At 38.3% G+C, this 23,854-nt stretch overlaps 1 protein-coding gene, 1 long non-coding RNA gene and 1 other non-coding gene across 4 annotated transcripts in view; 2 read left to right on the forward strand and 1 right to left on the reverse strand.

The window, feature by feature from the left end:
* Positions 1–13,731, reverse strand: part of SEMA5A (semaphorin 5A) — a 627,229-nt gene extending 613,498 nt beyond the window's left edge. Inside the window, 1 exon segment of the mRNA XM_021004419.2 lies at positions 13,640–13,731. The gene's annotated coding sequence lies outside the window, so the exon portion shown is untranslated.
* Positions 13,732–14,633: 902 nt separating this feature from the next.
* LOC110220443 (uncharacterized) lies at positions 14,634–22,014 on the forward strand. Of its 2 annotated transcripts, XR_013486187.1 has the most exons (4): positions 14,634–14,960; positions 15,680–15,715; positions 16,560–16,649; positions 21,186–22,014. It is a non-coding gene; the product is annotated as an uncharacterized LOC110220443 (long non-coding RNA). The 2 variants fall into 2 exon arrangements; XR_013486186.1 differs by lacking the exon at positions 15,680–15,715 and having other exon boundaries at positions 14,644–14,960.
* LOC144457357 (small nucleolar RNA SNORD123) lies at positions 20,996–21,064 on the forward strand. The gene has a single exon (XR_013486664.1). It is a non-coding gene; the product is annotated as a small nucleolar RNA SNORD123 (small nucleolar RNA).
* Positions 22,015–23,854: the final 1,840 nt, after the last annotated feature.

Genomic DNA, 23,854 nt, shown 5'->3' on the forward strand with positions numbered 1-23,854 from the left:
GGGGGGGGGGAAATGCATACACAGACACACATTCTCCCTCCTTCCTCCATCCTTTCCTCCTCCCCTTCTTCTTCTCCTTCCTCTTCCTCTCTCTCTCTCTCTCTCTCTCTCTCTCTCTCTCTCTCTCTCTCTCTCTCTCTCTCTCTCCTCCCTCCCTCCCTCCCTCCCTCCCTCCCTCCCTAAAATATATTGGGAAATGTAACATAAAAATACAAATATATCAATATTTTTTAAAAGACCTTACTATGGACAAAGTTTTATACTAGGGATACAAAGACAAATCAAAACAGTCCCTGCATTCAATGGGTTTACATACTAATCAAGCAGGGGGATATTGACTGGAAACAGATAAAATGAATACTAAATAATGTGGGGAAAAGAGAAAGTACTAACAAATAGGAAATAATATCAAGAAGAGATGGCACAGAAGCTGAGCCTTAAAGATACATAAATATTCTGAGACATGGAGATGAGAAGGAAATAGAGGATAGCCTGTAAAAAGCAAGAAGGTGGGAAATGGAATACTATTTTCAGAAAATAACTGGTAATTCAATTTGGCTGGAAAGTACATTACATGAAGAAAAGCAGGTAAGTAGGCAAGTTGAAAGGTAGGTAGGTAACTAGGAAGGTAAGCTGGAGCTAGATTGTAAAGAGCTTTAAGTAAATGCCAGGGATAGTGTATGTTTTATCCTAGAGGCAGCTGTGACTTATTGAAGATTTTAGAGCAGGGAAGTGACAGATATGCTTTTAGGAAGATTATCTTATCAGCTGTGTGGAAGATGGATGAGAGAGTGGAAAAGGAAAGACCATTTAAGAAGCTCTTAGAATAGCCCATGTGAGAGGTGACAAGGGCCTGAACTAAAGTGATGTTTGTGTGAGTGAAGGAAAAAAGGGAAAATGTTTAAGATGTTGCCAAGGTAGCACTGACAGACAATACCGGGGGAAAGAAAAAGAGAAGGAAATCAGTGAGAGAAAAGGGAAAGGAGAGAGTCAAGGTCTACAAGATCACAAATAAGGGTGACTAGAAGTATGATGGACCCTTCACAAAACTGGGGAAGTTTAGAAGAGGACAGGGTTTAAAGGGGAGTATATTACTTTAAGATGCCAATAGGATATTCAGGGAAAGGTGTCCAGCAGATAGCTAGAAATCTAGAAGACACATTGGTGGAATTGTGAACTGATCTAACCATTTTGGAGAGCAATCTAGAATTATGCCTAAAAAAATTATTAAAATGCCTATACCCTTTGACTCAGCAATACCACTACTAGGTTTGCTTCCCAAGGTAATAAGGAAAATAACCTATATGTTCTAAAATATTTATAACAGCTCTCTTTGTTGTGGCAAAGAACTGGAAATTACAGGGATGCCTACGAATTGGGGAATGGCTGCACAAGTTGTGGTGTATGATTGTGGTGGAATACTATGCTATAAGAAAGGATAAGCTTGATGGTCTTAGAAAAACATGGATAGACTTGCACAAAACAATGAAAGACTAGATGAGCTGAACCAAGAGAATGCTGTATACAGAACTTAAGATCTGTCTGCATAGAAAGGACAATTGATCCTAAGGGACCCATGATGAGAGACAAAAAAACAGAGAAGGCTCAGGATAGAGGCTTGGAAACATTCATGCAAGGGGAACAGGAGATGAATGATGATCCAGCAAAGGTTACTGAGAAAGATCAGTCAGACAGGTAGGAGAAGAATCAAGAGAAAGCAGAGTAATAGAATATCAGAGAGGAAAGAGTAAGCAGGGGAAATTGTCAACAGTGTAAAGACCTAAAAAGAATTCAATTTCAAGACTGAGAAAAGATGACTGGACATAGAAGTTAAGAGATCACAAGTATCTTATAAGATAGTCTCAGTACAGTGATGGAGATAGTCTCAGTACAGTGGTGGAGATGCAATGTCAGTGAGTACTGAGGAAGTAGAACACATGAGGACAGGCAATTCTTTCTAGTAGTTTAGCAGTGGGGATGGGGGGGGTGGAGGGAATGAAATATATCCAGAAGAGAAATCATCCAGGGGAAAGTCTAAGCCAAAATTCCTGTAATAACTATTTTCAGTCTTTTAACAATTTCTTTTCTTAGGATGTACATGTATACAAGACTAGAAAAAGTAGTCAAAAATGAAGGAAATACAGCTAAAGAGCTGGGACTTCACAGTATACAAAATACCAAAGGATGAACTGGTTGTTTGCATTTATTTGATCAACTTGTGTGCTTCGCACCCTGTAAAGAAAGCTTTGCTTTAACTCCAGATCGGGGCTGACACAGTTTATAGGAGGCAGAGGCTTGACTAATATTGATATATAGTTCACCTTGGTATCTATTGTTCTTGGCAGAAGACTCTAGAGAAATAATGAAAAGGCAGTATATAATGTCCAAGAAACATAATAGGATCCTTCTTTATGCCTCTGAAGGCTTAATTTACACTAACTCTAGAGATTATGCATTACCTTCTTTAGGCCATAAATCCAATTGATTAACAATGTTTATTAGTCTCATCTCAGAAAGAAAATAAGCCTCCTCTCTAATAATTTGAAATCACTGTAAAGAGTAAGTAAAAATGCAAAGTACACTAGGGCCACTGAGCACGTGTTATGTATACTGCCTTGTATTACCCTGTACTTTTCATTTTGGGTGTTTGGGGTTATTTGAGAGAGAGGCATGCATTGGGAGAGGTTGCCATTTTCTTGGATAGGATATTGGTTGCTTTGTTTCAATATAATTTTTTAACAAGCAAGCTCCAATTCCAAATAAATTCAAAAATCTTTAATCCAATATCATTATGTTAACTTCCATTTCTTAGCTCATTCATTAATTTTTAAAGTATTTATTAAAATCTATTTGAATATTTATCACTCTCCTAGAAGCTAAATATATTCACTAAGTCCCCAATTTGCAGTATGGATTATTCCCTAAAATTTTACTACAAGTTGATTAATTAAAACTTGAAATATATATTTACTCATAGGTTCCTGTGATAGCTGACATCAATCCTACTAAGCTCAATACAACTTCAGCTATAATGAGCTATACATAATTCTGCGGCTTAGCCTGGGAACCTAATTATAACTTATGTGCTGTATCTATGGGGAAATGCATTCTGTGTTTCTGGTCATCCAGAGAGTAGAGAACCTCTGCCTCTAAAGTTTCATCATCCGCTTGCTGTTTCAGAAAAGAAACCCAGCAGCTCAAGGGACATTTTTATCCCAACACAGTGTTGACTGGACAGTCATATGTATGTATAAATCAAGAGTTTGTAAATTGGGAAGTTCCCATAAAATGCTGGACACTAATATACAAAAAAATCAAGCTAATCTATGCACAAAACAATTTCTAAGATTTAAAAAGAATGTAAAAACATTTATTGACTTAAAGACTTTCTGGTAATTATAATATTTAGTTGTGTGCAGGCAGGTCAACATCTAGAAAGTACATGGTGATTTAAATCACAGATATCTTACAAGCAAATCTATTATATTGGCTTATATTTACATTTAACACCAGTATGAACATCAGCTTAATTAAAATATCTGCTGGACAAGTTAACTTTAGCCTCTGGAACAATTATCTTGCTTTATGCCATGAATTATAAACAATGTTCTTGGCTTTATAATCGTTAAATTTTTACAACAGATCTAAATCTTGATCCTGTTAGAGAAACCACTGAAGCTTGTCATGACTCAAGAGCTGGGTTGATTATGAGATTCCTTAATATAAATTTCCCTGTCTTCCTTGGTTTTAGCATGATTTCTTAGTTTCTGTTCTAATTCTTCCTACCATTAGACTTAAAAAAGTATCAGCAGGGAAACAATTGTGTCAAACAGCAAAAGACAACATAGAATCGGCAAATGAAGAAATAGATTCAATTTCATACTAGAAACGTGATTAAACAGAACTGTAGATATTAATTATTTCTTTATAGATAGCTTGTTAAGAATATACAATTACATAATATAGGAGATTTACAATATGTGTCCAGGGTTTAGAACCAAAATCTTAATGTACATCTAAGCTATAGGAACCAAAATCTTCTTATACATGGCATTTTCTGAATTTACAAAACATACCGTTTTGGGAGCATATTATTTTAGGGGTAAATAGGTGGATAGAGCACTGGGCCTGGAGTCACAAAGACTTAATTCAAATGCAACCTCAGACACTTATTGTGTGACCCTAGACAAGTCACTTAATCCTGTTTGCCTCAGTTTCCTCATCTGTAAAATAAGCTGGAAAAGGAAATGGCAAACCCACTCCAATTTCTTTGCCAAGAAAACCCCAAATGGGGTCACAAAGAGCATCTGACACAACTGAACAACATTATTTTTTACTAAGAAATGTTTAATACAATTTCTCTCTTCCATTCATATTTACCAACCCTTTTTCTCTCTTTTTATTCAAACTGGCTAACATGCAAAATTTTGGCAAATGTTTGGTGAATTTGGCCTCTGAAGATTAAAAACTAATTCACTTCCTTTGAGGTATACAAACATTGAATAAGCTTCATTTGTGCTGTGTGTCAGGAACTTAATTCATTTGACATCTAAATAAATATGGTATTACTTCTCCAGTACCTTTCCAAACATTTTATAATACTTTCTGTCATGTATGCTACATTTTAGCTTATTAGCTAAAATTAGTTTTCTAAACTCTATATTCCATTTCCAACCTCCATGCTAATCTACGAGACGTTTTCTCTTTGCAGTGTAACAGAGGACTCTGGACTCAGAGCATGAACATAAGGTCTGCAGCCAATCCTCCTGTTGGGAAAGGGTAGAGGAAGAACTGATCAGCTTGTTTCTGGAGGTACATAATGATATATAATGGTAGAACACTGTTCCTCAAAAGCTCATATATTCTTTCCCTCTCCCTTTTCTTCTCCCTCTTTCTCTCTCCTTCCCTCCCTTATTATTCATGTTTGAAAATCTCCCTCTTTCTGCATTTTATATTCATCACTTTTCTGTCAGGAGGTAGGTGGTGTGTTTCACATTCATTCTTTTGAACACATGGTTTATCACGATTCACAGTTCTGAAATGTTTCAAACTTATTTTTTCTCTATGATGTTATCATTCCACAAATTATTCTAGTTCTGCTCATTTCACTCTGTATCAGTTCATCAAGGTCTTCCAAGCTGCATCTAAAATTGTCCATTTTGTCAATCCTTATAGCATAATGATATCACATTACACTAATTTACCATGATGTCTTTAGCCATTCCCACTCCTTTTCCAATTTTTGGCTACCAAAAAAAGAGCTACTGTAAATAATTTTATACATACATACATACATACATACATAGATACATATACGTGTGTGTGTGTGTGTGTGTGTGTGTGTATACAGACATATACATCTTTTTCCCCCATTTGATTTCTTTGAGGTACAGACCTAGTAGTGGTATAACTGGGTCAATGTTTTATATACACAGTTTGGTAGTTTTCTAGGCATAGTAACAAAGTGTGTTCCAGAATGGCTGGACAAATTCACAGTGCCACAAACACTGCACAGCTGTACCTGTTTTCCTATAGTCTTTCCAACATTTGTCATTTTCCTCTGTTTCTCATCTTTGTTAGGTAAAAGTTGCTTTAATTTGCACTTCTCTAATTAGTAATTCAGGGCATGTTTTCAAAGCGCTGTTCATAGTTTGAATTTGTTCCTTTTAAAAGTACCTGTTTAACATCCTTTAATTATTTACCTACTGTGGAATGGCTCTTATTCATATACATTTGAATTATTTCCTTATATATTTTGAAAATGAGACCTTTATCAGAGACATATTTTGAAAAAAAAAATTTCTGTTACATTTCCCTTCTAATTTTTGCTACATTAGCTTGTTTGTGCAAAAACTTTTTGATTTTATATAATCAAAATTAGCTGTTTTATCTCGTGTTATTTTAGTAACAAATTCTTTTCCTATGAATAGATGCAAAAGGTAATGTCTTCCTTGTTTTCTATATTTGTTTATAATAAGACTTTTTACATCTAAGTGATATAGCCATTTGAAGCTTATTTGAAGATATAAGTTCAAACCTAATTTCTGCGTGTTTTCCAGTTGCCAAATAGTGAGTCCTTCTCCCAACTACTATACTAGGTCTTTGGATTTGCCAAATACTATACTACTTTGTCTGCTTCTATATGTTATATACTTAATCTGTTTCACTGATTTCACTCTTTCATAAAAAAAGAAAAACAACTAAATCTTTGTAGAGATTTCTGCCTTATACTACATTTTGAAATCTATTCCCAATAGACATCCTGCCTTCACATATATATGTATGTATGTATTTTGGTTAGGCAATGGGGTTAAGTGACTTGCCCAGGGTCACACAGCTAGTAAGTGTTACATGCCTGAGTCTGGATTTGAACTCAGGTCCTCCTGAATCCAGGGTCAGTGCTCTACCCACTGCGCCACCTACCTGCCCCTCCTACATTTTTTATTATTATACTTAAATCCTTAACCTTTTATTCTTCCATAAGAATTTTGTTATTTTTTTCTTGGTCTATAAAATATTATTTTGAGAATTTGGTACAGTACTCAATAAATTATATAGTTTCTTTTTTCAATTTTATTATATTGGCTTGAGCTATCCAAGAGCAATGTTTCTCCAATTATTTACATCTGTTATTATTTCTGCGGAGTGTTTTATAATTAGACTCATAGTTGTCCCTGGATGAATCTTGGAGGATATACTTCCAAGTATTTTATGACTTCTGAAAGTATTTTGAATGGAATTTCTTTTTCTTTCTCTTCTCACTCAGTTGCATTGATTAGGAATGTTGATAATTCACATGATTCAGCTTTACTGAAGTTATTATTTTGATTTAACTAACTCTCTATGGTCTCTAAATATGCTATAATAGCTGCAAAAAGGGATAATTTTGTTTTCTCTTGACCTGTACTTAGTTGCTCATTTTCTTTTTCCTTTCTTATTGTTATAGTCAGCATTCTAGCACTATGTTAAATAGTGATGGTAATAATGTACATCCTTGCTTTAACCCTGATCTTACTGGAAAGGTCTCTAACTTTTCTCTACTACATTTAATCTTTGCACTTGGATTTGGATGAGCACTATTTATTATATTTAAAAATTGTCCATTTATTTCTACGATTTCTAGAGTTTAGTAAAAAATGAGTTAGATTTTGTTTTAAAAACTTTTTAGCATATACTGATATAAACATATGGTTTGTTATTTATATTTTATGTGATAGAAAATATTTATGTTAGTATGGCTTATATTTATATTGTTTCTTATGCTAAACCAAACAATATGTGTGCCAACTATGAGCAACATGAAAAATTTTTTAAAAACCTGGAATTATTTTTATGCTCATTTGAAGTACTACAGTGAAGAATCAATAAATTCCAAAACATGAGGCATGATACAATGTCCTTATCTTCTCCCTGACTTTATCATCTGTGTACAATTCATTATCTTTTACTCCAAACCCTTCCCTCTTCCCAACTTTTTCTTTTACTGTCAAGGGTACCACATTCTCCTAGCTATCCACATTCCCAACCTCATTGTCAACCTAAACTCCTCATTTGTACACATCCAATATATTCAAACTGTTGTAAAGTTTCACTGTTTCTATCTTCACAAAATCCCTCCTCTATGTCCCCTTCTCTCCTCTGACACTGTCACTATCCTGGTGCAGGCCTTTATTACTTCATACTTGGATTAATGCAATAGCCTTCTAGTTGGTCCCCCTGCCTCAAGTACCTCCCCTACTCCAGTCCATACACCACTCAACTGCCAAAGTGACTTCCTAAAATACAGGTCTGACCATGTCATTAATCTCCTCAATAAATCCCAGTGGCTTCTATTACTCCCAGGATCAAATATAAAACACTCCCTTTGGCATTTAAAGTCTTTCATAACCTGTCCTCTTCCTATTCTTTCAATCTTCTTAGACTGTATCCCCTTACTTCTTATACTGTACTTTATAATCCAGCAACACATCCTTGCTGCCCCTCAAACATGACACTCCATCTCCCTAATCTGGACCTTTTTACTGGCTGTCTTCTCAAACTCAGAATATTCTTTCTTCTCATTTCTACCTCCTGCCTCCCATGGCTTCCTTCAAGATTCACCTCAAATTCTATTTTCTGTAAGAGGGTTTCCCAGTTCTCTGTCTGCCTCTTTCTTCTGTCTTCCCTTCCCTTTCCTATGCTACCATTTCCTTTCCTCCTCCTTCTCCCTCTGTCCACAAAGTGTATGATACTCTTACCTATGGGTGCTCTGCCCAAAGGAATGTAAATTTTGATCGCTAAAACTTCCCCAGATATCTTGGGGTTAAAGGGCTAGATTTCTTTCTTAAGGACCAGGCCTTAAACCCAGACCACTCTGGCTCTCATTGATTGGCCAACAACAGGTTCCCACCTGGTCATTGTTTAGGCCCTGATGGCTCAGAGTGAATGTAAATAGCAACTGGTTCTGTCTTGGCCAGAACCCTGGAGGGTCTTCCCCTCCCAGACTGACATTTTTTTTTTTTACTGGGTAAGAGGCCATTCTTAACCTCATTTCTTCCCTAGGCTTGATCACTGAATGGGCTTTTCCTCTGTCAAACTGAGACCAGTAAAAGAAAGACCTTAGATTAAAAAGGCCAAGTCTCCCTCTCCACCCTGGCCATATCCAGTCCTCCTGATCTGTATCTTGCCATGGGGCCCAGATGGGTCCAGAGGAGAAAGTGAGGCTGGTGACTTTGCACAGCCCTGCCTCACTTAAATCCAACTCACTTCCAAGTCATGGCATCACCTTCCTGATGTCAAGGTCCTCTTTGAGAACAAAGGACAAACAGTAGCTTCCCTAATGTATTTCCTCTAAGATGACCTATTTATATTCTAGATAGTTTATGTCTTCACAGTTATTCACATGTTCTCTCTCCCATTAGAACATGAACTCCTTGAGGGACAAAGACCATGTTCTTGCCTTTCTTTATATTCCCAGAATATAACACAGTGCCTGGCACTTAGTGTTAAATAAATGCATCAGCATCATCATCATCATCACAGCATTTTGAAACACTTTATTTATTTATGATACCTCATTTGACCCTCAAATAATCTTATGAGTAGGTATTATTATGTCCATTGTACAGATGAGGAAATTGAAGCTGAGAAAAATTGGGACTTGCCCATGCTAAGACAGCTAGTAAGCACTTAAGGCAGGATCTGAACTGAGGTTTAGACTCCAAGCCTAGTACACTACTCACTGTACCATCTAAAGCCACCTGGATGAATCATTGTTGAAGACTGACAACTAACACTGTATTGAATATAGCTTAGTTTTTGTTTTTGATTTTTATAAGCAGAAGTTTTTGGAATTTCCAGTTTTAACGCCATTCATTTCAAATGCTATATTACATTTGAGGCGTAACTTGTATTTGAAATTTCTGTGCTTCCTAATTTATCGAAGAATGAAAACTTAAAATTATTTAGCCTGATGCCCTTCAAATGGCAAAGATTGTCAGTGAAAGTATCTATGTATTGAATTTAAAAGAAAAGGTTTTTATCTTTCCCTTGACTCCAGAATTTGAAAATTTTCTTAGCTTCCAAGCCAAAAAGTCTTGTGTAATCTTTCACCAGGTAGAAATCTTAAGAGATTTTGGATTCTTCTGTTGATATTCTAAGTCACTTTAGAGTGCCCCCCCTTAGTCAAATACCGAGTAGCTTCTACAATTAATCAGTACTTGACAAATTTATGACACAAAATTAATAAGTGAAATGCATCAAGCAAAGTGTCTTCTCTAACTGCCGCAGATATATCTTGTGTATAACTAGCTATCTACATTTTCCTAATAGAACATAAGCTCCTTGAGGGCAAAATAACTATTTTTGTCTTTCTTTGCTTTCCCAGTGTGTAGCACATGTCTGGTAAAATGAAAACTGTTAATAAATGCTTGTTTGGCTGACTTTAGAAAAGCTGTTTCCCTTTGAGATCTTCCTCTCCTGGCTTATTTGGGCTACATGAATACTTCAATTTTGAAGGAATAAGAAATATCAGATTGCCACCTACCTTTTGCAGGTCATTTCTGCAGTTCAACAGACAAAATAATTTTTTAATTAGCAAATGAATCAATATAACTGCTAAGTTTGTGGTGTAAAGAAAGCTACTGGAAAATATTTGATTATGGAAAATATTTGTTAAATATGACAAATAAAGTTTAGCCAAGTTTATAAGTGAATTTATTCTCTTATAATTTCCTTTATAGGCAGAGATAAGTTGAGTTCCCAAATTAGAAAATTTTGTCTAACTCAACAGTTGAATAGAAACTTAATTATATTCTATAGTTATTTAGCACTAAAAATAAGGACTTTCTTGACACATCTGTGTTATAATTATAAAAGCCTTCTACCAATGTATATAAGTAACTATGGCAACTTTTTTTATTTCCAATATAAAAAGATGAAAAGGTAATTTTAGAATCAAAATTTTTAGGGGGCTCAAGTAAAATATAATAGGGCCATATGCAAATTATCATTTATAAAGTACTAGAATCTTGATTGTGAGATATTATTTCAATCTAATTCATTTAGTAATGCCGTATGTATTACTGCCACTTTTTAAAACTGGTGATCCAAAGCAATTCCTTGTAGCAGGTTTTTTTTTTCAACAGTTTAAATGTGTTTGATGATTGCTTTGTACTGTTTTATATTGTGATCTTTTTACATCTTTTAACTTTTGGGTCACAGAGTTTTGTTTTCTACACTTTAGGGCATATCCAATAATAGCTAAGGCTTAATTCCAATGACCTGATAAGACAAACAGGAAGAACAAAAAAAAGACAAATCCAAATTAATGAACTGTCTTATGCATAAATATGTTCTGTCAAAAGGCAGTTGTCTGACACTTTTGTAGCAGTCTGCAAATTAGCCTGTGACGATGGCTCCATCACATCTTTGACATTATGCCTCCTGCCCATCTCTTAACAAACACCTACCGGGAAGAGGCTTCAAACCTTATGGTACTTGACTCTAGAGGTTAATACATGCCAATGTGAAGAAACAGTCTCAAATGGAAAATGCAGCTGAACTATAACAAGAGTTTATCCTAATGCACTTCTCAACATTTCAAAATCCCCTCTTTGGACAAAGACAAGCTTTACCACCCAAGAGTATAAATGCTTTTCTCTCAGCAGGGGTCTTGCAGCTGTTCACCATTAAAACAACTAAGTGAGAGGGTCCCTTTTAGTAAAAGTCATAAAAAGACTATTATCATCACATCTTCCATTTGTTTTCTTGAGGCAAACAATTAAAACACAAACACATTTAAAGGTATATACATACAGTCAACATGAAGACATAATACACACTTGTAGAGTCTGTTGACAAAATTGTTCAGGATGAGCTACTATTCCATCACAAACATTTTTAAAAGACTAGGTTTTGACAAGATGTAGTTAAGATATCTGATTACTTCTTTAATTTTTTTAAATGGACAAGAAATTCCTCAAAAATCTTTAGAGACTTTGAGCAATCTTGTCTACCCTTGGGAAAACAACCAAAGACAGAGAAAAGAATATGTTTGATCATAACTGAACTGAGTATAACATTTTAAAGAGTTTGTGTTGAGCCTTTTGCATCAGTGTATTTAAAGACACATGCCAGCTGTATTTTAATAAAATGATGACTTAAATGTTTCTGTCAATGAGAATCATCCAATTGCCCAACACATTGCCCCATTTGTTCACAAACTAAAAAACTGTTACCATATTGCTTTGATATCTTCTCTTCATTGAAATTATATACTGGTCACTCAAAACAGCTTCTTTAAGGATAACCAAACATTACACTACATCCAAGGCTATGTTTTTCTGTCAAAAATGCGTTTCAAATTTTATATTCATTAGCAATTCCATCAATACCCTAATATTAATGTCAATTGCATTTTTAAAATCTTACATTAAAAATAGTAAATAACAGGACCGCTGTAACCAAACATAACCAATAACACAAACTCTTCCCAACTTCTACATGTCATCTGTAAGGGGGTAAACATTAAATATACATACACAACACAAGAAGCACCAGATGATTAATCTTCAACTCCCTGGTGGGCATTCATCTTAAAACCTTAATTATAACATTTTATCGATAAGATTCCAATTTATTCCTGAGCAAACACAAAATTTACAAACTATACCCACACAGGAATTGTCTGTGACTTTATGCATCAAGCTCAAACCAAAGTTTAAAAGTAAGTATTTTTCAAGACATCATTCCTCTCCCTTCTGCATGCAAGTTCTGACACCTCTCTCCTATCAACAAGGAAGTCTTTCCTTAATATGAAACAGTTGCAGGATTTGCCCTCTGTCCCTTTCCGACAGTGACCCTCAAAGTGCTTGCTTATTGATGTCTCTACCAAATGCGCCTACAGCAGGCTCTCTAAAGCTAGAGCGCTCGCTCTCAGCGCCTCCTGCCGGAAATCCTGAGGCCTAGCAACCAATGAAAAGTTAAATTCCCAACTCTATCAGCAGCATCCAGGTAAAACAAATGGCTAGCAGTCTTGAAAAGGATCGGATAACGCTTTCCCGCCAAATCCTATCAGACTCCTGGGATTCCAGTACACAAAAAAAAATTAGAGAACTAGTCTCTGGAAGTAAGAAGACTTAAAAATCCCATTTAGAGACTCCCTTTTTCCCTTTAAACTAAGTTGTTCTCCAATCCTGCCAGAAGATAAGATTCAAGATTCCTTTTGAAACTGGGTTAGCAGAAAGAGTGTGGTGGAGTGGGGGTGTAGAATACAGTGGATGAGAGATCTTTGGACACTGAAAAACTAGTCCCAGAGTCTAGTGATCCCAAGAAGAAAAAATGTTTCTCCCCTACCCCAACCCACGCACGAGACCCCTTTATTGTTTCTAATAAGAAACGTGCATTATCATCATCATTCCGTAGTAGTGGGAACTCTCAACACTTTATGCCTCCATTCAGAGTAAGGAATACCTGCTTCCTTATGCATCTCCTTTTAGGAGAATTCAAGTCTTTCTACAATCCCAGGACCCCCAACTAAACACATTTTTCACATTCTCCAGCAATCTCCTCCAAACAGACCAAGAAAAGTTGTTCCCAGAAGAGACTAAGGCAATCACGAGACTCAGAAGGTTTAAAGCCTCTGCTTGTCCCTTCTGCCTGTCTCCTTTAGCCTACGCTCCTTTTAAGGGGAGGCTTGCAAAAAAAAAAAAAGTCAGTGTTAATTTTCACTGTTCCCCCAAATGCCTCTCTTAGAGGATCTCTTTTTTCCCACTGCATTCACTGCCATACATACAACCTCACACTCTCCTTTGTATACATGGCACAGGCATACTAAAGTCTAGGATGTAAACTAAGTTACAACCAGCTGAGTAGCGGAACTGTAGATCCACCGCAGCCAAGAAATCTCAGCACCTCTGGAAGCTCCAATGATGACCTGCATAATCAGAATCCTGCGCCAGTCCCCTTCCCCAGACCATCCCCAGCAACCTGATGCTGTTCAGATGCCACGAGCCCATCAATCCTCCTGACCAGTTCAAGAACTAAGCACAAGCGATCATTGAGCCTGCTCCCCCCACCCCTCAAGCTGCGTAGAGGTGCTGCGGGAACCGAGGAACAACAGCAGGGACAAGGAGAGGAGGAGGAAAGAAAGGGCTCTCACCAGGTGCTGTGCCGGCTTCTTGCCCAGGTCATCGAGCACTTGGGTGCCTGGAGACGCTCCGCAGTCCTCTCAGGTCCCCACAAAAGGAAGTCAAACAGAAAGACCCCCGTCTAAGTCCCCTTCCCTCCCCCCCACACGCCCCTCCAAAACACGAACCCCCCCACTGGGGGGCTGGGGGCGCGGGGGGCAGCGTCTTGGGACCAGGAGCCGAGTCTGTAGAGGAGACGAAGCTCGCACCAAGTGCCGGCTTGGCCGGGGTGAGATGGGAAAGTTGGGTGATAAATCCAGTTCCGTGGGCAAGCAGCAGGTAGAAGGGAGCCGGGGATCTCCAAATCGCCGGACAGCCCGGAGGAGACAGCAGAGTCCGTGGGAGAGGCCGGAGGGAAATCGACGCCTCGGCAGCCGGAGCAGCAGCAAGCCCGAAGCGAGCGTCCTCCTCCTCCCCTTGTCTCGCAGCCGAAGCCGCAGCCGCAGCAGCCCGTGCCCCGCGCGGCTCCCCGCCGGCCGCTCAGCCCCGGCGCCGGCGGTAGCCGCAGCCGCAGCGGCAGCAGCTCGGTACCAGCGGAGCGAGCGCGCGCGCCAGGGGAAGAGGAGCCGGGGAGCGGGCGGCGCGGAGAGGGGTCCCCCTCGCCACTCGCACTCGCACTCACAGACTCCCTCTCCAGGACTCTCTGGGACTCCTCGCGCTCTCCACTGAGTCCAGCTGTGAGCAGCTACCCAAACCTCTCCGCCCCCTTCCCCCGCCGCCGCCGGCCGCCGCTGCCTCCACCCCCTGCCGCTGGAGCTGCGCAGGGGAGACTCGGCATCGCAGCCGCCGCCTCCTCTTCCTCCTCCCCCTTTACCTCCCCCTTCTCCTACACCCTCTCGTCCCTCCTCCTCTCTGAATGAGTGAAACCTGAGAACGTGGGCCAGCTACAAACACCCCACCTCCTGGAGGGACCCTGCGGAGGGAGGCTCCCCAAATCACTGCCCTCCCCCCCGCCCGGGCCAAGCCGACCCCGCCCCCGACCACGACCATTCCCCTAGTTGGCCCAGAGGCAAACACGTCTCAAGTCTCCTTAGCTTCTCTCCCAACCCCCCATATATGAGTTAGCCTGTTGTTTTTTTTCTTTTTCCCCCCTCCTCTGCCACGTTAAAACTGTTTCGCTCCCATTTCCCTACCCCGCCTTCTTTTCCTCTTTCTTCCCTCCTCCTCTCTATCGACGTGTCTCTTTCAGGCTATTTTTAGGGGAGCTCTATATAAAGGTCCCGAGAAAGTGAGGGCCAGGCACTAAGACGTGGCACTTGGGCCCCTACAGGCAGCGAAACCTGCAGACTCCAGGTACAGTAACAGTTACTGTGCAGGGGGCGGCGGGAAGGGGGAACTGGTAAGGGATCAGGGCATGTTAGACTGTAGCTGGAACATATGGGTGCTCCTGGTACCGTCCTATTTTCAGTTTGTTGCGTCTTTCTGTCTACTTTCAAATCTCATGCATTCTATGAGATGAAAGTTATAGACGTATTAATAGGTGGTAACTTGGGCAAGTCTTGGAGTTAGGGTTCCACTTGTTGAAGTGTAAACCCCTGAACTTCTGGATATATATAGATATAGATATAGATATATGCTCGATTGCATTCCTAGTTCTTACTGTAATTTAATTAGTTAAATCAAGAACATAAATATATTTAATGAACATATTTCGTAAGAAAGGCAGCTCAAGTAGCTAGTCCCTGGACATATAACTAACTCCAAAGGGTAGAAATCAATAACCAATACTTTTGAAACCATTTCTCTTACTCTTTGATGATTTCCTCGAGTGGGGGATGCTTTTTGAACTACCATAAACAATAGATAACTCAGGTTAAAACTTCATAGAAAAAAAATTCTTGAAATTGTGTCCCATCCCTTTTCTGGTGTGACTGTGTGGGCATGTGGGTAGGGAGGTGATATTTTTTTCCTTTTTGTTTTTACTTTGACTAGAAAGATGATATCTTTGTAGTGAAAAGTTCTTTCATTCTTCCCTAACAAATATTCTGACATAAAGGCTTTTTCTTTTTTAGGTAAATAGGCCATTAATCTACAATTAAAGTTGCCACGTAAGCTCAACCAAACTTCCAGTGTAAAATGTATCATTATAAACCAATGTTGTCATTTCAGTAGCTTTCTTGAACCCTTTCAACTTTTATAACAGTTTCTTCCTCCTTCCAATGAAGGATCACAGGTAGTTGTCATAACTTAAGAACTGTAAAAAAAAAATCTACATAATACTATATCACATATATATGTATCATTCATATATATACATAATATATTTATTTATGCAGCTTTGAGTGTGTCCCTGGAACCCATTCCATTTGGATATGAATAGTCATAAAGAGACATCAACAAAGCCTGGAGATAGTTTAGTGGTCTCCATTATGTACCCTGAGCCAGGGGTGGGGAACCTTCGGCCGGCAGGCCACATGTGGCCCTCTAGGTCCTCAAGTGTGGCCCTTTGACAGAATCCAAACTTCGCAGAGCATTTTGTTGGATTTGGATTCAGTCAAAGGGCCACACTTGAGGACTTAGAAGGCCACATACGGTCTCCAGGACAAAAGTTCCTCACCCCTGTGCCCTGAGCCATGCAAGATAGCACACTGAAGGGGAAGCAAGCTGGTTTGGGAACATAGACTCTATTCTCAGTTCAAACTCTGGCTCTGTGTAACATTGAGCAAGTCTTTTAACCTTTTTAGGTCTCAGTTTCCTCATTTTCAAAAATGGGGAGAATTACCTCCAAGTTCCCAGCTCTGAAGTAATGGTCTTATGATTGGGAATCTCTATAAATTGTTTATATAGGAGCCCCACTGAGCTAGAAAGGGGGCAAGAGGAAAGGTACTCACCCTAGCCCATTTTCTAACTTCCTTTTTTTGACTAATTATTGTTATGGTTGAATTGTTTCAGTCATGTTCAACTCTTCATGACCCCATTTGGGGTTTTCATGGAAAAGATACTGGAGTGGTTTGCCGTTTCCTTCTCCATCTCATTTCACAGGTGAGGAAGTGAAGCCAGCAGGATTAGGTGACTTGCCCAGGGTCACACAGCTAGAAAATGTCTATTCTTGCTCAATAGGAACTAAGCTGGTTGATTCTACACTGCCAGGTTAAACTCCAGTTGCTCCACCCTAGTTATGGCCCTGATAACAGCTTTTACTGCTATTCCTTGGAGAAGGAGTGTGTGTGTGTGTGTGTGTGTGTGTGTGTGTGTGTGTGTGTGTGTGCGTGTGCGCCATGTGCATAGGCACTTGCGTGCACTCAGGATGGAAACAGATGAGCTGAGGAGGAAGGCAAATTGGGTAATAAGGGTTTTAATACTGTAGTCAGAGGGAAACCACACTTCTTGGTTTTGATGAAAACATACATAGCAATGAGGAATGTGACTAAGCCCCACCTTCAAACTACAACTTTTAGAGTGCATAATACTTTATGTCAGTTATTCTTTGATAATGAGAAATCACCTTTAGGAGAGTAGCAATGGTTTCCTGAAAGCAAGTTTAAATTCAAGGTTTCCAAGTTTCAGCCCACCTGAGACACTACTTATTTGACTTTGTTCAATCTATCAATCATCAACCATTTATTGAATGCCTCCTAAGTGCCAGTCACTGTGTTAGGTGCCAGGGACACAAACACAAAAAGTAAAAGTCCTTGGCCCTCAAGGACTTTACAATATGCCTATTGGAAACAACATATTCTTATGTAGACACAAAGTATATAAAAGATAATGGAGCTGGGCGAGAAGAAGGATTTGTTCTGTAAAGCCTGGACTCAGTCAAAAGGCCACATCCAAGGACCTAGAAGGCCACATGTGGCCCTGATGCCAAAGGTTCCCAACTCCTGCTAGCAGCTTCTGGGATCAGGAAAGACTTTATGTAGAAGGTAGCACTTACTGAAACTAGGAATTCTAAGAGGCTAAAATGTGGAGGGAGTGTATTCCAGACTTGGATTACTGCCAGTTTAAAATCACAAAGTCCAGAAGTGTTAATGGGAGTTAACTTCCCCCTGGGGCTAACAGGGTAACAGCCTCAGTTTTCTTTACTGGAAAATGAGGGGATTGCATTAGATGTCCTCTGAGGTCCCTTACAATTCTACATCTATGACTTACACAGTGGGCCAACAGATTCCCAATGGATAGTAGGAAAACTTTGTGAAAACGATCCTAAACATCTTAATCAGACCCTTTCAGCAATTTTTAATTTTCAGAAGGAATTGTGAGATACTCTGTGACTCCCCTGCTATGGGACTGTGTCTCTTATTTGAAGGAGTTTTTACTTTTACTATACTTTTTTTTTACACTTTTACTTTACTACAAGTTCCCCACTTTCTCGATTAGTCTGCCAAAGTCATTGATGAACAATTAACTGGGCCAGAGACACTGAAGAGGTTTCAGACACCCTTCCTTCACCTAGGCCATATCTGTATCTCATTTGATTCTCACAATAACCCTGTGAACTGTGTAAAATGGCATGCCTTTTCCTGTTTTGTAGGAACTGAGACTCGGAGAACTAAAGTAACTTCCCCAAAGCAGCATAGCTTCTAACTGGCAGGTTTTCTACTTCCAGACCTCGTGCTGTTTCCAGAACATCAGCCTGCTTTTTACTCTGTTACCCTGGTTCAGAGGCCCCAAGAGAAGGAAAACTTTGTAGAAAAAATAAATATAGAGGGCAACAGAAAGGTCAGAAGAGAAGCAGGAGAGATATGAGGAACGTGACAGATCCTCTTCGATATATCCCTAATACTTTGCTCTATTCTGTCTCAGACCCTAACTGTAGCCTACATTATTGTGAGTCTCCTAATTGGACTTCTAGCTTCTAGTTTCTTCTTGCTCCAAATCATTCTTCATGTGGGGATAGATTTCAGTGATATAGGGAACTCCTGGGTGAGGAAATACCCTCTACCAATGAAGATCCACCTGTTCTCTGTAACTTAGAGTCAGAAAGTTACCTAGAGCACCTAGACTTTTACTGACTTTTCTCGAAAATAAGGAGATTGAAAGAATATAATAAGCCTTTTGTTTCTACCCACTATTTTCAGTTCCACCCACTATAACATATTGTTTCCCTAAACATCCTTAAAGTAATAGGTTCCTCCCTGTTTACTGTATTCTTATAACATTACGTTAGCAATGGAAACTAGACCAGTGATTTCTTTGGTACAGAGAAATCCTGGATAAAGAAACTCTCTACTAATAATGTCAGATCCTTACCTGAAATTTATTTTATTAGAGAATTCTCTAGGGCACTGACAGGTGACATGATTTACCCTGAATCACAAAGCCACCATGTGTCAGAAGCAAGACTTAAACCCAGGTCTTCCTGCCCCTGAAATAGCTTTCTAGCCACTGTACCACTCTGCCTGTCTTCTTCCACATAATAAATATTCAAAATAAGTTTTCAGAAGCACAAATCTGACCAAGTTATTCACTTGCTCAAGAAACTTCAGTAGCCTGCTATTACCTCTAAAATAAAATATAAATTTCTCCACTGGGCATTTAAACCCATAATACTCTGGTTTCATCCTGCCTTCTTCTATTCTGGAAATCACGATACTCCTTTTCACACACTTTATAATTCACTCCACCTGGCCTACTTGCAATTAGCCAAACTCAGCAGTCAATCTCCCACCTCTATACCTTTACCCAGAGTATCCCCCATACTTAAAACATATCCCTTCCTAACTTTTCCCACTTAGTATCCCTATCTTCCTTTAAGTCTCAGCTCATTTGCCACCTTTTGTAGGAGACCTTTCTTGATACCTATCATCATCCATGCTCCCTCCTTCCTCAAATTATAGTGTTTATACTTAGCTGCTTACATTTTGGGATTGCCCTCCCCCAATAAAATGTAAGCTTTTTGAGGGAAGAAACTGATTGGTTTTTTTTCCTTTGGATCTCCAGAGCCTAGCACAGTAGCTTCTACATAGTAGATAGTGTTCATTGAATTGGGTTGATTTCAATCAAACTGGTTGATTCTAGGCTTCTACTCATTGAAACTCTGTATTACAACTATAAAAGTATTACAATTTTGAAGCATCTAGGTGATAAAATGGGAAAAGTGCCAGACCTGGAGTCAGGAAGACCTGAGTTCAAATATGGCCTCAGACACATACTAGCTATGTGACCCTGGGCAAGTTACTTCACTCCATTTGCCTCAGTTTCCTCATCTGTAAAATGAGCTGGAGAAGGAATGGCAAACACTCTAGTATCTTTGCCAAGAAAACCTCGAATGGGGTCATGAAGAGTCAGACATGAATGAAATGACTGAACATACCTACTAAATGGTACATGTTGACATGACTTGACACCTAAAAGCTATAATGGAAAAAGCATTAGTCTTAAAATCAGAAGTTCAAATTCTAGTTCTTATGTTTCTATATCTGGCACTCCAGTGGAAAGTCAATGAATCCATTCCCATAATTCCCTTCATGTTTGCTCACATGCCCCACAGTCAGAAGCCACTAGAACAAGTATTCGCTCTTGTCACACCGTAAAACTAAAAGTATTACACATCTGTTCCTAGTGTGTAGATATCAGCCTGGAATACTTTAATGGTCTGCCTCATTCAGTATCCCAGGAGATGTGTGTGAGGGGAACTGTTATGGGTCAAGCAGCTGCAAAGGTGATTGGAGACTGAAAAGTTTTCTTTTCAACTTCCAAAAGTCAGAAATTTCATACTGAAAAAAAGTTATTCATGCAGGTTCATTGTTCTGTAATAGGGCTGCATTCCCCCCAGGGCCTAACTCGCTGTAAGAAAATATTTGGTGAATTAAAGGGTGTATTCATGGTCTGCTACAGAAGCAATGGTCTACCTAAGCACATGATTTAATACCAGGGAGTAAGTTGTGAAGTGGGGATCATCAGTGGCTCACTCTGATAATCGACATCAACATTTAGCTCTGTATTTTCCAAATACGCTAAGCATGTTTGTGTGTGTGCACACATATGTATATGTATGTATTAACATAGATCCACCCTTTGAAGGTAGCAAATTAGGAAGATGAATTGTAAACAATTAGCTCTTTTCTGCATTAGATTTAATTTTCTTTCTGAAAATACTACTCTATTGAAAGGAAACATTATATTTTAAAATAGAGAGGTGCCTTTAGAGAAGTAGGGGTCTTAGTGGTCATCTCATCCATACTTCACATTTTTAGGATGAGAAAACTGAGGATAGATGGGTTAGGTGATTTGTCCAAGATCACACAATTAGCAAGTAGTGGCTCAAGACTCCAACCTAGCTACTCAGACTCCTTCCCCTTTTATACTACACTGTTTCAGGGTAAGGATATTAATTTCATCTCTTTAAAAATGAACAATGATAATAATAACCAAAATATTATATACTTGGTGAAAATGATGAATTCTGGGGAACTGATTCATGTGACTTGAAAAGGCCATCCATTTCCTGATTCACCTTGGTTTTTTATTTTTTTATTTTTTGTTCTTATGGAGAATAACATTTACTAATCTAGTCTGTGAAATAATTAACCATTTCTTTTCTTTTCTGTATTCCTTCCCTTTTTGCTTTCATTTCAGTGGTTTTCCTAAACTGACATCTCAGAGAAGAGAAGCAAAGATGGGGTGAGAGTGAAGATCATCACACAGAGAGCAAGCTCCTACCTTGGATCATGATTGACATGAAAGGAAAATTTTAATAGCTGTGATATTTAAAAAGAAGGAAGAAAATTAGGTTAAAATTATGAAAAACCACAGACTAAAGACTGTGGCCTTTTGCCATTTAATTGTTAATTGGATTTTCCAGTGTACAAGCCAGCAGAGACATATCATACTATGGCAACCCTTGGGTGTTCAGTTTTTATCCCTTCCATTTTTTTATTCTCTTAACTAAATTCAGCTTTATTTCTTTTTGTCCATTTAACTGTTTTAGTGTAATTAGGTATTTGTGCAATATCACCAACTGTTTCATACTAGAGTTAATTGATTCAGCAAATATTACTAACACCTGCTATATGAAAGTAATGATGCTAGAGTTTCTCTGAAATCTGATAGTGCCCTTAGGAGGCTAAATATTCTAGATACTAGTAAATATTTTGCATAGAGGTACTTTATTTTTTTTAAAAGCCTTCATTTTTCTTAAAAATAAAAATTAAATACTCAAAATAATGTTTTATATAAATATTGCATATCTTAACCCTGGTATTTATGAAAAAAAACCTAAATAATAGCTGATAGATAAATAGTATTTTACAATTTGCTGATACTGAAGGAAGATAATAAATCAAAGAGTATACTCTTTTAAAATGGCATGCTGAAAAATATGACAAGGCAAAGACAAATCATGAAAGTGAAACCCAATATTATTTCATAAAGTATAAAATTAAAAATTTCATTTTCAAAAATTTGATCTCAAATGCTTTTCATTCTCTTTTTACTATGTATCTTTTCACTATGTATTCACTATGTATCACACTGGAATGTGTACTTAAAGCACACAAACAAGTAAAAACCAAATGTAAATGTAAGAAAATGAAGGGATCTCATTTAGTGAGAGTCAACCCAGAGGCTTTGGTCTGGAAAACTGCATATAAGATGAAAGTCAGCATTCACTGGTGCCTATCATCTGGGTAATCAGAAATGTTGCATCTCGGTTTGTCTTATGATTCATAAAATGAGTGTTCCTCTCAGTTCTATGAAAGGTAATTATCGTTCATGTAGCCTAAGGAAAGATCCTTATCCTTAGGGTTTAAGAAGGAACTTGGGCAGATGGTGGCATAGGGACGGGAAAGGATACCAAGACTAGAGGATGGGAATTCTATACTAGGAAAACTGTCAATCAAATTGACATGCTGACGTGAAAAAGAGAGTCTGTATGCTTGAAGCAAAGCATTGATTCATATCCTATTTTGAGCCATGCTTGAAACAAAACATAATGTGATTGCAAAGATATTTCTCAGGCAAAGAATATTAGAACTGGAAACAACCTCAGACTGTCTAGTCCACCTTATACTTTTAACAAGAATCCACCCAGCAAATGGTCATCAAGCCTCTGCTTGAATACTTCCAGTGAGGGGAACTCAGCTATGTCCCATAGCAGCCAGTCCACTTTTGTCTAGCTCTAATTATCAAGACTTTCTCTTACATTCATCAACTCTCAGTTTTCCTCTTTGTTACTTCCATGAACTGCTTGTTCTGTCTTCTAGGAGTGAGCAGAATGGGTCTAATCCTTCTTCCACAGGACAACCCTTCATATACTTAGAGACAACTATAAACTGACCCTCCCAACCCCAGGTCTTCTCCAAGATAAACATCCCAAGTTCCTTCAAATAACTCTCATGTGGCATGATCTCAAGCCCTTTGTCTGTTTATTCACCTCAGAACGCTCTCCAGTTTATCAATGCTGCACATTTCAGGTCACATGCTAGAAAGTTCTGACCTAATAATTGTACTTATATATTGTGTGTATACATACACATATGTGTGTTTGTATGTGTGGATTATATATGCTATTCTATATTATAATATAATAACACATACATGTATGCATATCATGTATATATAATATACTATTCTATATTATATATGATCTTATTTACTATTATATAGTATATTATCACATAATATATAATATAATATATTAAAGTATTTTATATTAATATGCAATCTACATGTAATATAATAAAATTAATATATTTTGTTGTTATATAGGATATTTAATATAGTATAGTATTATATACATATACATACATATATACATATGCATATATACTTTTTTTAAACACACATACCCTCAAACACAAAACAGAGATTTGCCCAAGGCCAAAAAAAATTTATCAGAATGACTCTGTATTTTGAAAATTGATCAGCCAACAAATATATTTAGTATCTCTGTACCAGAGAGAATTTTTCTTTCTTTTTTGGGGGAGGGGAGGTGGCTTGGCATGGGATTAAGTGACTTGCCCAGGGTCACACAGCTAGTAAGTGTTATGTGTCTGAGGTCAGATTTGAACTCAGGTCCTCCTGATTCCAGGGCCAGTGCTCTATCCACTGTACCACCTACCTGCCCTCACTAGATAGAGTTTTGCTCCCAGGACATTGGTATGTAGGAAATAGCTATCGTCTTCTATTCCTTTCCCACCACAGCATGCATTCAATGAAAATAAATATAATTGACCATAATAATGTTTTCCACATAACATTATCAAATCCAACCATTCCTCTGCCTAAATAATTGCTAGTTCTTCCAA

Source organism: Phascolarctos cinereus, unplaced genomic scaffold (genome assembly GCF_003287225.1).
Source record: "Phascolarctos cinereus isolate Bilbo 61053 unplaced genomic scaffold, phaCin_HiC Scaffold_4;HRSCAF=312, whole genome shotgun sequence".
In the NCBI taxonomy this organism is placed as follows: domain Eukaryota; kingdom Metazoa; phylum Chordata; class Mammalia; order Diprotodontia; family Phascolarctidae; genus Phascolarctos; species Phascolarctos cinereus.